The 12,256-nt window shown below is 42.6% G+C and overlaps 1 pseudogene; it reads left to right on the top strand.

Annotated features, from left to right (window-relative positions):
• The first annotated feature begins 5,105 nt into the window (after nucleotides 1–5,105).
• Nucleotides 5,106–7,029, top strand: LOC129010316 (rac GTPase-activating protein 1-like; annotated as a pseudogene).
• Nucleotides 7,030–12,256: the final 5,227 nt, after the last annotated feature.

Here is a 12,256-nt window from a genome sequence, read left to right as displayed (position 1 = left end):
CTTCCACCATGATTTTAAGTTTCCTGAGGCCTCCCCAGTCCTGCAGAACTGTGAGTTAGTTAAACTTCTTTCCTTTATAAATTACCCAATCTTGGGCAGTTCTTTATAGCAGTGTGAGAATGGACTCATACCATAAATTGGTACTGAGTAGTGGGGCGCTGCTGTAAAGATACCCCAAAATGTGGAAGCAAATTTAAAACTTGGTAACAGGCAAAAAAGCTGGAACAGTTTGAAGGGTTCAGAAGAAGAGAGGAAAATGTGGGAAAGTTTGGAACTTCCTAGAGACTTGTTGAATGGCTTTGACCAAATGCTGACAGTGATATGGACAATGAAGTCCAGGCTGAGGTGGTCTCACATGGAGACGAGGAACTTCTTGGGAACTGGAGTGTATTATTCTGTTTCACGCTGCTTATAAAGACACACCCGGTACCAGGAAGAAAAAGAGGTTTAATTGGACTTACAGTTCCACATGGCTGGGGAGGCCTCAGAATCATGGCAGGAGGCAAAAGGCACTTCTTACATGGTGGAGGCAAGAGAAAATGAGAGAGATGCAAAAGTGGAAATCCCTGATAAAACCATCAGATCTCATGAGACTTATTCACTACCATAAGAACAGTATAGGAGAAACCGCCCCCATGATTCAAATTATGTCCCACCGGGTCGCTACCACAACACGTGAGAATTATTGGAGTATAGTTCAAGACGAGATTTGCATGGGGACACAGAGCCAAACCATATCATGGAATAAAGCTGACTCTTGCTATGCTTTAGCAAAGAGACTAGTGGCATTTTGCCCCTGCCCTAGATATCTGAAGAACTTTGAACTTGAGAGAGACAATTTAGGGTATCTGCTGAAAGAAATTTTTAAGTGGCAAAGCCTTCAAGAGAAAGCAGAGCATAAAAGTTTGAAAAATTTGCAGCCTGATGATGCACTAGAAAAGAAAACCTCATTTTCTGGTAAGAAATTCAAGCCAGCTGCAGAAATTTGTATAAGTAATGAGGAGCTGAATGTTAATCACCAAGACAATGGTGAAAATGTCTCCAGGGCATATCAGAAACCTTCACAGCAGCCCCTCCCATCATAGGTCCAGAGGCCTAGAAAGGAAAAATGGTTTTGTGGACCAGGACCAGGGACCTCCTGCTCTGTGCAGCCTCAGGACATGATGCCCTGTATCCCAGCTGCTTCAGCTCCAGTCGTGGCTAAAAGGTGCCAACATACAGCTCAAAGAATGTTGCTTCAGAGGGTGCAAGCCCTAAGCCTTGGCGGCTTTCACTTGGTGTTGAGCGTGTGGGTCCACAGAAGTTCAAGAATTGAAGTTTGGGAACCTCTGCCTAGATTTCAGAGGATGTATGGAAATGCCTGGATGTCTAGGCAGAAGTTTGTTGCAGGACCGGAACCCTCATGGAGAGCCTCTGCTAGGGTGGTGCAGAAGGGAAATGTGGGGTTGGGAGCCACCCCACCGAGTCTCTACTGGGGCACTGCCTTGTGGAGCTATGAGAAGAGGGCCACCATCCTCCAGATCGATCCCAGAATGGTAGATCCATTGACAGCTTGCATCGTGTGCCTGGAAAAGCCACAGACACTCAACGCCAGCCATGAAAGCAGCTGAGAGGAGGCTGTACCCTGCCAAGCCACGGGGCAGAGTTGCCCAAGGCTATGGGGGCCCTTCTCTCACATCAGTGTGACCTAGATGTGAGACATGGAGTCAGAGGAGATGATTTTGAAACTTTAAGGTTAATGACTGCCCTACTGGATTTGGGACTTGCATGAGGCCTGTAGCCCCATTGTTTTGGCCAATTTCTCCCATTTGGACTGGGTGTATTTACCCAATGCCTGTACCCCCATTGTACCTAGGAAGTAACTAACTTGCTTTTCAATTTTACAGGCTCATAGGCAGAAGGGATTTGCCTTGTCTCAGTAAGACTTTGCACTTGGACTTCTGTATTAATGCTGGAATGAGTTAAGACTTTGGGGAACTGTTGGGAAGGTATAATTAATTTTGAAATGTGAGAACATGAGATTTGGGAGGGGATAAGGGTGGAATGATATGGTTTGTCTGTGTCCTCACCCAAATCTCATTTTGAATTGTAATTCTCATCATCCCCACATGTCGTGGGAAGGACCCACGACATCATGAATCATGGGAGCGGTTATCCTCATGCTGTTCTTGTGACAGTGAGTGAGTTCTCACGAGATCTGATGGTTTTATAAGGGGCTTTTCCCCCTTTGCTTGGTGCTTCTCCTTCCTGCCACCATGTGAAGAAGGACATGTTTGCTTCCCCTTCTGCCATAATTGTAAGTTTCCTGAGGCCTCCGCAGCCCTGCAGAACTGTGAGTCAATTAAACCTTTTTCCTTTATAAATTACTCAGTCTTGGGCAGTTCTTTATAGCAGCATGACAACAGACTAATACAAAGGCAGAAGAAACTCACAAGTGCTTTTTCAAGCCCTTGCTTACTGTCTGTGGGCCAAAGGAAGTCACAAGACTTAGTTCAAAGTTGGAGTGTGAAAGACTGGATGCAGAGAGGTCACTAACTGGGACCTTTATAAACTAACATATAATACAATATCAGGTTGTCTATTTTGTCATATTAAATTGATCAGTAGATTCAGGTGTTGCCTTCTCAATATGCCTATCTTTTAGGTAATGATGATACACCAATTCTATCATTACTTCTGCATTTATTGGCATACACTTAAATTCTTCTGTAAAGGAGCACTTACCTCCTATAAATTATTTGCTTATGCTAAAATACAGGATGAATATGTATTTCCATGTATTTGTCATTTTCAGAATAGTGAATTGGTACCATAGCATTCCAAGGGGTCCAATGAGTTTTTTAAAAAATTATCATGTTAAACTCATGGATTTTTAACCTATTTGAGAAATTTTGGTCCATTACAGTCATTATTCCTTTTCATACTTGATATGGTTTGGCTCTGTGTTCTCCCCCATATCTCATCTTGAATTGTACTCCCATAATTCCCATGTGTTGTGGGAGGGACCCAGTGGGAGATAATTGAATCATGGGGGCGGTTTCTCCCATACTGTTCTCGTGGTAGTAAATAAGTCTCACAAGATCTGACGATTTGATAAGGGGAAACATGTTTAGCTTGGCTCTCATTCTCTCTCTTGCCTGCTGTGATGTAAGATGTGCTTTTTGCCTTATGCCATGATTCTGAGGCCTCTCCAGCCATGTGGAACTGTAAGTCCAATGAAACTTCTTTCTTTGGTAAATTGCCCAATCTTGGGTATGTCTTTATCAGTAGTGTGAAAACGAACTAATACAATACTCAAGCTGCCCCATCTTTTCCTAGTGGCAGTACCTTCAATTAGGCTCCTGTGTCTTTTTAATGTGATCCCAGATAGCCTTGTTGCTTCCTTATATGGCTAGATCTTCCAAGCTCATCCTGCTGCAGAGGTGGATTCAGCTGTTTCTCCAGAGAGTCCTGGTTCCTTTTACTGGGGAATATTTGAAGACTGCACAATATGGGTTCTAGGAGATAGGAGTTTTAAACAACAGATTCTGCATGAACAACATTACAGTCTTGCAAATGTGGTAGACATGTAGGTGTAATTTGTTTGTTTTCTTTTGTAATACACTAACCTCCACTTCATTCTTCTGGGAACAGCATTTCATCTTTTGGGAAATTGCTTTTTTTCTCACTTTAGTTATTTGTTTTTAGTCATCATACTCTGCCTCTCTAGGTCTAAGCACAAGCGTGTCACCAAAGTCCTCTGCCAGAATCTTTTGAACCGGAACAGGAGAAAGAATTAAGTTACCAACAAAATTTTGAGAGGTGCTGGAGCTGTCCATCAGCCATAATATCTACTGTGTGTAGGAGGCTGGTTTGATATCCCATATGGTTTGGCTCTTTGTCCCCACACAAATCTCATGTTGAATTGTAATTCTCAATGTTGGGGGAGGGACCTGGTGGGAGGTGATTGGATCATGGGGCAGATTTCCCCCATGCTGTTCTCATGATAGTGAGTTCTCACAAGATCTGATGGCTTAAAAGTGCGTGGCTCTTCTCCTCTTGTGCACTCTCTTCTGCTACCATGTGAAGAAGGTGCTTGTTTCCCCCTTCACCTTCCACTGTGATTGTAAGTTTTCTGAGGCCTCGCAGTCATGCTTCCTATACAGCCTGTGGAACTGCGAGTCAGTTAAACCTCTTTTCATAAATTACCCAGTCTCAGGTAGTTCTTTAAAGCTGTGTGAGAACAGACTAATATAACATCCTTGGTGAATTCAGTATCTATGGGGATATTCCATCTATTGCCTCTACCTCAGATATCTCTAACTTTCTCAAATGTATTGGCTTGGACTTGTTGCCACTTTAGCCTCTCACTCCCATTACCATTATGTTAAAATGTTTCATTAACTGGAACTGCTCTGCCTCTGAAATTTTAACACTTGCAGCCACCTCACTGATCACAATCATTTCTTTCACCAGTGCTCTCACTTTGGTATTTATGATTCACAAATTTTATACCCTACTGAGATCGCTGGTCCCCTAACTTCTCAGGGTTCCTCCTATCTTCCCTTTCCAGCCTACCCTACAAAATGCATATCTTTACTCATGCTCATTGCTCCTGGGTTCTTTTTCCAGAGTCTGCCTGCAGAACTGTCACTATGAAACAGACCAACTCTCCCTTCTAGTCTTAGGTCCTTTTGGAGAAAAGCACACAATAGTATGTGCCTATTAAAAAGCCACTAAAAATTCATGGTCTGATGCCTCAGCTGAGATCTACTGTGTTGTCTGGCACTTTCCTCTCTGATATGGTTAGGCTTTGTTTTCCCATCCAAATCTCATCTTGAATTGTGATCCCCATGATCCCCAGGTGCAGAGGGAAAGACCTGGTGGGAGGTGATTGGTTCATGGGGGCGCTGTTCCCCATGCTGTTCTCCTGATAGTGAGTTTTCATGAGATTTGATGGTTTTATAAGTGTCTGATAGTTCCTCCTTCTCATGCTTGTTCTCTCTCACCTGCCACCATGTTAAGATGTGCTTCAGGAGCTGGGCACACGGCCGCTGCTCTGCCCTTGATTGATGTGCAGAGCAAAGTGAAGGGCTGCCCAGGTGAGGCCAGGCTGACTGAAAAGGATGGATACTACTATGCTGAATATGCGGAATCTGTTTGAGCAGCTTGTGCGCCGGTCGGAGATTCTCAGTGAAGGAAACGAACTCCAATTTATCCAGTTGGTGAAGGACTTTGAGGATTTCTTTAAAAAGTGGGAGAGGACTGACTATGAGCTGGGGAAATACAAGGATCTTCAGATAAAAGCAGAGACTGAGTGAAATGCTCTGGATGTTATGCTGAAGCATGCACATAATCAGGTGGATGCAGACATCCAAACGGAGAGCTGAGGCTGACTGGGAAAAGCTGGAGTAACAGGTTCAGCTGACTCGAGAGATGTTCCTGTGTGACATATCTGGCAGCATTCAACTAAGCGGGGAGCAAAAATCAGCTTTGGCTTTTCTCAACAGAGGCCAACCATCCAGCAGCAATGCTGGGAACAAAAGACCATCAATCATCGATGAATCTGGTTCCATTTTATCAGGTATCAGCTTTGACAAGACCGATGAATCACTGGATTGCGACTCTTCTTTGGTGAAGACTTTCAAGCTGAAGCAGAGAGAAAAGAGGCGCTCTAGTAGCCGACAGTTTGTTGATGGTCCCTCTGGACCTGTAAAGAAAACTCGTTCCATTGGCTCCACAGTAGACCAGGCGGAATGAATCCATAGTTGCAAAAACTACAGTGACTGTTCCCAATGATGGCGGGCCCATCAAAGCTGTGTCCACTACTGAGACTGTGCCATATTGGACCAGGAGCCAAAGGAAAACAGGTACTTTACAACCCTGGAACAGTGACCCCACCCTGAACAGCAGGCAGCTGGAGCCAAGAACTGAGACAATGTGGAAATGCCACAGGGTAACAGAGGGATGCGCCTGCATGACTTTGTCTCTAAGACGGTTATTAAACCTGAATTCTATGTTCCATGTGGAAAGCAGATAAAATTTGGGAAACTATCGCTGAAGTGTCATGACTGTTGTGTGATCTCTCATCTAGAATGTCGGGACCACTGTCCCCTTCCCTGCATTCCTACCCTGATAGGAACACCTGTCAAGATTGGAGAGGGAATGATGGCCGACTTTGTGTCCCAGACTTCTCCAATGATCCCCCCATTGTTGTGCATTGTGTAAATGAGATTGAGCAGAGAGGTCTTACTGAGACAGGCCTGTATAGGATCTCGGGCTGTGACGGCACAGTAAAAGCTGAAAGAGAAATTCCTCAGAGTGAAAACTGTACCCCTCGTCAGCAAAGTGGATGATATCCATGCTATCTGTGGTCTTCTAAAAGACTTTCTTCAAAACTTCAAAGAACCTCTTCTGACCTTTTGCTTAAACAAAGCCTTTATGGAAGCAGCAGGAATCATAGATGAAGACAACAGCATATCTGCCATGTACCAGGCTGTTGGTGAACTGCCCCAGGCCAACAGGGACACATTGGCTTTCCTCATGATTCACTTGCAGAGAGTGGCTCAGAGTCCACATACTAAAATGAATGTTGCCAGTCTGGCGAAAGTCTTTGGCCCTACAATAGTGGCCCATGCTGTGCCCAATCCAGACCCAGTGATGATGTTACAGGACATCAAGTGTCAACCCAAGGTGGTCGAGCGCCTGCTTTCCTTGCCCCTGGAGTATTGGAGTCAGTTCACGATAGTGGAGCAAGAGAACACTGACCCCCTACATGTCACTGAAAACTCAAATGCCTTTTCAACACCAGATATTAAAGTGAGTTTACTGGGACCTGTGACCACTCCTGAACATCAGCTTCTCAAGACTCCTTCTTCTAGTTCCCTGTCACAGAGAGTCTGTTCCACCCTCACAAAGAACACTCCCAGATTTGGGAGCAAGAGCAAGTCTGCCACTAACCTAGGATGGCAAGGCAACTTTTTTGCTTCTTCAATGCTCAAGTGAAGTCACATCTGCCTATTACTCCCAGCATTGATTGACTATAAGAAAGGACACATCTGTACTCTCTGCTCTACAGCCTCCTCTACTCATTACTACTTTTAGCATTCTCCAGGCTTTTACTCAAGTTTAATTTTGCATGAGGGTTTTACTAATATTATATATAGCTCCCCTTCCTTCTCCTTGAGTCACATAATATCAGTACCTTGTTCTGGTCTTTGTTGGGAGCTTTTAGATGAGACATCTTTCCAGGGGTAGAAGGGTTAGTATGGAATTGATGGTGATTCTTTTGGGGAAGGGGGTTATTACTCCTTTGGCTTAAAGCCAAATGCTGCTCATGGAATGAACGATCTTTCTCTAGTTTCATTCAAACTGATTTCCATGAGACAATGACAGAAACCCTACCTATCTGATAAGGTTGGCTTGTCTCAGGGTGGGAAGTGGGAGGGTGGGGCGAAGAAAGGGTTACACCATAAGATTTAGGATGCCTCCTTCTAAGAACTGGAAGTTCTTATTCCCCATTATGAACTGAGCTATAATATGCAGCTTTCATAAAAATGGGATGCACTGAGGACAGAATTAGTGATGGGAGTACACATAGCTTTAGTTTGGATGATTAGGTCTTTAATAGTGTTGAGTGGCACAACCTTGTAAATGTGAAAGTACAACTTGTATTTATCTCTAATGTGCCATTGGCTGAACCTTGGGTTAATTTGGGGTCAAAGTCAGTTTTTCTTTTAAAATTGAATTCATTCTGATGCTTGACCCCCATACTCCCAAACTTGTCCAGTGGAGCCCAACTTCTAAAGGTCAATATGTTGTCCTTTGGCATCCCAACTAACAATAAGGAATAGGCTATAAGGGAAGATGGTCAATATTTTCTGTGGTAAGAAAAGCCAGTCATTTTTTCTTTGCACTTTGGATGCTGAAATTTTCCCATGGAACACAGCCACTTCTAGACAGATGTGAGGTTTTTCTTCTGTTAAAATTATTCTTAATTTCTGTAAAAATGATTTTCTTCTATAGAATGTTTGACTTCATATTGACCCTTATCTGTAAAACACCTATTTAGAATAATATGTGGAAAAAAGCAAATAGCTTTTTCAAAATAGAAAAAAAAAAATGTGCCTCTTCCCCTCCTGCCATGATTGTTGTAAGTTTCCTGTAAGTTACAAAGTTTCCTGTTGTAAGCCTTCCCAACCCTGCGGAACTATGAATCAATTAAACCCCTTTTCTTTATAAATTATCCAGCATTGGGCAGTTCTTTATAGCCGTGTGAAAACAGACTAATACATTCATAGATTCTCTCACTTCTCAGATGGCTATTTCAGACCTTTCCCTAGCTCCTCTCCTCACTACAGCTTACTCTAGTCTCTTGCCCTCAATCTCAGCTGATGACCTCATTTTTAACTTTCTGTTAACAATGACTCTGATTTGCTTTTAAGTGTCAGACACTTAGCAAGATGCTTTGAATGCATTATCGTATTTACACATCAAAATAGCGCTATGAGTTAGGGATAAATATCCCATTTCACCTAAGAGAAAATGGATTCTAAGAGAGGTTAAACAACTGTCCCAAGAGTGTCCAGTATGCTTGTATAACAAACCACCCCAGTTTATTGGCTTAAAATAATTAACTAGAATAATTTCTTATGAGTTCTGTGTCCATGGGCTGGTTCTGCTGCTCTGGACTGGACTCAGTCAGGCATCTGCTGTCAGCTGGCAGGTCAGCTGGGATCTTGGGACAATCCTTCTTTATTCTATGTGGTCTCTTATCTCCTTCCATGGGCTACACCAGGTCTATTTTCACAGAAACCACAAGAGTCCATGAAAGGAAGTAGAAACACCCAAATGTCCTTCAAGCCTCTGCTTGCTATCCTATGGGCTGAAGTAAGTCCCATGATTGAGCCCAGAGTCAGAATGAGAGTGAATTACAAAATTGTAGGGGGGAGGGAACTCATAAATTGGGACTATAAATGAAATTGATCTACCACACATAGCTAATCAGTTGTACAGATGAATTTCAAACCCAGATCTCTTAACACAGAGCCCATTTTCTTTCCTCTATTCTCACAGCTTCTTCACCAACAAAACCCCAGAAGTTATGAGGCAAGAATTCTAATGTTTTTCTTCCCCCTCCCCACAAAGTTTCTCTGAATCCATCTATTTTTATCTCTCTTCTCTCGTGTGAGGAAAAATTTTGCCCCTTCTTTGTTCAATTTTAATTGCCCCACTTGGACTATGGATCCTACTTCTTCCTTCCTCCTCAAGAACTTTGCTTCCTCAAACACCCCCATCTATCCTTGACCTTCAGCCTCTCGTCTGCAGTGCCCCTTTTCTCTCATCATATAAATATCCTTGACTCTTCTTTTAACCACATGATTTCCTTTAGCTTTCCCTTTGTGTTTCTTCAACCTCCCCCTCTCCACCTTTTACCTTCTATTGCCATTCAGCAGTCCATAAACTAGTTTCTGGCTCCCTTGCCCTCATGAAAAGAGGCTCTTGCCCAAGTCACTCATGATCAACTTACTTATTTTTTTGGTCTGAGGCATTTTTAGAGTTAGTATATTAAGGTCGGTGAGGATAAGCTGTAGAAACCAGTTCCTAAATCTTAATGGGATTACCCAATAAAAGTTTAGTTTTCATTTAGGTCATGATCTCCTCATGTATTTGCTTGTTGTCCTTCCTTGTGGTGACCTGGGGCCTTAGGCTCCTTTCATCTTGTGGCTCCACCATCTCCTATGGACTTAAGGCCCTCCACTGGAGCTCTGCATCTGGCAGCTGAGGAGTGAAGAGTGTGGAAGATTGTTTGTTAGAAGGGGACAGGGCCAGCGAGAAATTTATCCTTCTACCTTTATTCCATCAGCCATAACACAGCCTGCAAGGAAGGCTGGAACATGCATTGTAGCTGTCTTCCAGTTGGAAAAATAAACTGGTAAGAATACAGCAGTTCTTTACCAAAGTCTGCCATCCTTCTTTCTTTCTGACACTCTCTCCTGTGTCTTCCGTGACACCATTCTCTCTTGGTTTGTCTTCAAATCCTGGCTGCTTATTTTCAGTCACGCACAGGTCCTCTTTCTTTTATTCATTTCCTTAAATGTTGGCATCCCCCTGCACTTTGTTCTTAAGTCATTTCTCTTCTCACTAAATATTCTCCCTGGAACATTCCACAAATAACCAGCAGATCTATCTCCATCTTTTTGTTCAGACCCCGATGTAAAACCTGCTGTTCTTCCTTTAAGTCTCCATTTTGGTAAGTGGGCATCTTCCCTGGTCACCAAACCAGAAAATGAAGTGATCCTACATTCTTCCCTTATCCTCTATAACTGAGGGTCTCAGCCTCAGCACTATTGACATTTTGGGCCAGATAATTATTTGTTGTGGGACAGGTTCTGCACATTGTAGGATGTTTAGCAGCATCCTTGGCCTTCACCTGCTAGATACCAGTAGGGAATCCCTTCCCATGTTGTGACAATCCCAAAAAATATCCAGACATTGCCAAATGTCCCCTGGGAAGGGGGAGACTGTCTCCAGTTATCTCCAGTTAAGAACTGCCCTATAAAATCATCCAGTCCTACATTTCAACCCTGGCAACATTTTCTTTCTTCATTTAAATCTTTTTGCCATTCTTTCTTTCTTTCTTTTTTTTTTGAGACAAAGTTTCACTCTGTCACCCAGGCTGGAGTGCAGTGGCACAATAACAGCTTACTGCAGCCTTGACCTCCTGGGCTAAAGTGATCCTCTGACCTCGGCCTCCCAAAGTGCTAGAATTACAGGTGTAAGCCACCTCGCCTGACCCATTTCATTAAATTTCACATCATTTCGCCTCTAGATGTTTCCAATTGCCTGCTCTCCGGCTGTGGCAAATTTGCTGACCCAACAGTAATTCTTGACTCAAATATTCCTTGCTACCATGCACTAAAGAAAAATGTAATACTTGTTTTTCAGCCTCATTTTCATCTAAGGATAGCCAGGTGACATGATGTTGCATGGAATATTAGGTTCATGAAGGGGAGCTAGTTGAACTTAAAGGTTAACAGCAAAGCTTTGGAATCATCCAGCTTGGATCATTGCATCTCGGCCTCATCACTCTGATAGTTGTGTCACCTTAGGAAAGTTACTTAAATTCTATGTGCCCATCAGTAAAACTGGGATAATAGTAGTACCAACTTTATAGTATTATTGTGAAGATAAATGAGTTAATATGTATAAAGTGTTTAGTATAGGCAAACCTTGTTTTATTGTTTATTCCACTTTGCTTCATTGTGCTTCACAGAAATTGCATATTTTACAAATTGAAGGTTTGTGTCAACCCTGCAAGGCTATCACTGAGCAAGGCTATCAGTACAATTTTTCCAACAGCATGTGTTCACTTTGTGTCTCTGTGTCACATTTTGGTAATTCTTGCAATATTTTGAAAGTTTTCATTATTATTATATCTGTTATGGTGATCTGTGATCTTTGACATTATTAGTGTAATTGTTTGGGGGCACCAAGAACTGTGCCCATATAAGACAGTAAACTTAATCAATAAATGTTGTATGTGTTCTGACCACTCCACCAACTGGCTGTTGGCTGTTTTCCCACCTCTATGCCTCTCCTCAAGCTTTCCTATTCCCTGAGACACAACAAGATTCAGCCAATTAATAAGCCTCGTTTGTAGGTGTTCAGGTGAAAGGAAAAGTCACACAACTCTCACTTTAAATCAAAAGCTAAAAATGATTAAGCTTAGTGAGGAAGGTAGTCAAAAGTTAAGACAGGCCAAAAGCTAGGCCTCTTGCACCAAACAGCCAAGTTGTGAATGCAAAAGGAAAGTTATTGAAGGAAATTAAAAGTGCTACTCTAGGGAACCCACATATGATAAGGAAATAAAACAGCCTCATTGCTGATATAGAGAAAGTTTAAGTGGTCTGGATAGAAGACCGAACCAGCTACAATATTCCCTTAAGCCAAAGCTTTAACCAGAGAAAGATCCCAACTTTTTTCAATTCTATGAAGGTTGTGGGAGGTAGGAAGCTACAGAATAAAATCTGAAACTAACAGAAGTTGATTCATGAGTTTTAAGGAAAGAAGCCATCTCCATAACATAAAAGTGCAAAAGCGAAGTGCCAAGTGCTGATGAAGAACCTGAAGCATGTGTTCCAGAAGATCTAGCTAAGATCATCAGTGGAGGTGGCTACACTAAACAACAGGTTTTCAATGTAAATGAAACAATCTTCTATTGGAAGAAGATGCCATGTAGGACTTTCATAGCCAGAGATGAGAAGTCAGTGCCTGG

The sequence above is a fragment of the Pongo pygmaeus genome, chromosome 10, assembly GCF_028885625.2.
Source record: "Pongo pygmaeus isolate AG05252 chromosome 10, NHGRI_mPonPyg2-v2.0_pri, whole genome shotgun sequence".
In the NCBI taxonomy this organism is placed as follows: domain Eukaryota; kingdom Metazoa; phylum Chordata; class Mammalia; order Primates; family Hominidae; genus Pongo; species Pongo pygmaeus.
This window is presented reverse-complemented; position numbering and strand designations above follow the sequence as displayed.